The 1,869-nt window shown below is 27.1% G+C and overlaps 1 pseudogene; it reads left to right on the top strand.

The window, feature by feature from the left end:
• Positions 1 to 1,335: 1,335 nt before the first annotated feature.
• On the top strand, positions 1,336 to 1,869 carry LOC149531525 (uncharacterized; annotated as a pseudogene).

The raw sequence follows: 1,869 nt of genomic DNA, 5'->3' as shown, positions 1-1,869 counted from the left end.
AGTGTGCATGCACTTTAATGCGTACACACTATAGTGTGTATGAGCTATGGCTTGGCACACCCAAGCCATAGTGCATGCGCACTATAGTGCGTACACACTATAGCACGTGTGCACTTTGCAAAACTAGAATGAGAAAAAGAGGTGTCATCTTTTTGGCACCACAACTTGGTGCACTTACCCAAAAATCTAATAAGGAAATACTATGAAAAAAATAAGACATAAAGTGGAGCAAAAAAATATAAACTAAAATTAATTATAAAAACTAAAAACTAAACTAAAGAAGTCACAGTGCTTCACTTAGATCCAATGACTCCTAAGTATTCTATTTATTGTCACGAGTGATGGATTCTTATAAATCACTACTCATTAAGCATGTGTCACTCAAAAACTACATAGTTAAACCCTGATAACAATATCACAATTTTACTTGCCATGGAAAAATATCTCATACTAATAAATGAATGTAAAATCTACCAACTTAAATATGTGAAAAATTAATCATTTAAAAGCAATCTCCATAGAAATAACTATTATGAAAAATTAATATGAAAAATATTTTTAAAAATAAAATAAATAAGAACTCTCATAAATATAATATTGGTTAAACTAAAAATCAATATTTAAATGAAAAATTATAGTAATTTGAAAAATAAATTAAAATGATTTAAAAACTAAAACTTCAATCATACAGATAGCTTAATAGCTAATCCTATTCGCTAAGCTCAAAACCAATATTTAAAGTAAAAAAATAGTAATTTAAAACATAAATAAACAAACTAAAACTTTTTAAAAAATTATATAAACTAAAAGCTATAAGAATTTAAAGTGTATTGGCTTAAATGTATGAATAAAATAATTATATAAAAAAATCTCAAAAAATTAATATAAAAAATTAATGTGAGAAATATAAAAAAATATAGTTAAAAATAGGAACTCGGCCCACAAATATCTTATTGTCTAAACTAAAAATTATTATTGGAAGTAAAAAAAACTAATCTAATTAAAATAATTTAAAATTTAAAACTTCAATCAATTTAAAAAATCAAAATCAAATAAAAAGAAATAACAACACGAGTTAAAAAAGTGAAGATAACAATTAATTAATTTTCTAAATAAATAGAAAAAAAAGTTCAAAGTATAGATTAATTTATAAATTAAATTCAAGAATTTAACATGGAGATAAATAAATAAGAAAAAAATAATAGATAATAGCTAATTAAATTAAATAATGAGATAAAAACAAATAAGAGTTAAAATTGGAGTGAGATAAAATTGGTCGAAAAGACTAACAATTTTTCGATAAAAATAATTATTATTAATTCTTTGGTGTGTACTATGACACATGGACGAACTTCAATTGCTGATCAGCTGTCAAAAGCCACAGAATATATCAGCGATATGCAGGAGAAAAGGAATGAGCTTACAAAGAAACGAGATGAAATAAAGATGGAGATTAGCGAGGAGAGAGAGTCTTGTTACAACAGTGAAGACAATGTGATATCATTATGTGAGTGTGAGGCATTTCCTCTAGTGAAAGTGACCCATGCGGGTTCACGAGTAGAGGTCACAACAAACACCTTGAAAGAACAGATGAAGAACAAGGCCTTCGAATACTCAGTTCGGCCTCTTTTGCCTCCGCTGGAAATATATATCTTCCACAACGTCCATTGCAAGGTAGAAATCTATAATAGCACATTTAGAAACAGTTCTAGTATTCATTGATTTCAAGAAAATGATTATTTCTTATTTGTTTGGAATGCGTTAATGAAGGTTCTGGATACACAGAGCTTCAAAAGTGGCCTTAAACTTAAGCAGAGACTATTGCAATTGATTGATAATAAAACACTCAAACGTACAAGTTCCGAATAA

The sequence above is a fragment of the Cupressus sempervirens genome, chromosome 11 (assembly GCF_028749045.1).
Source record: "Cupressus sempervirens isolate cs-2001-9-10 chromosome 11, ASM2874904v1, whole genome shotgun sequence".
Taxonomy (NCBI): domain Eukaryota; kingdom Viridiplantae; phylum Streptophyta; class Pinopsida; order Cupressales; family Cupressaceae; genus Cupressus; species Cupressus sempervirens.
The sequence above is the reverse complement of the archived record's forward strand: the minus strand, read 5'-3'. Positions and strand labels throughout refer to the sequence as shown.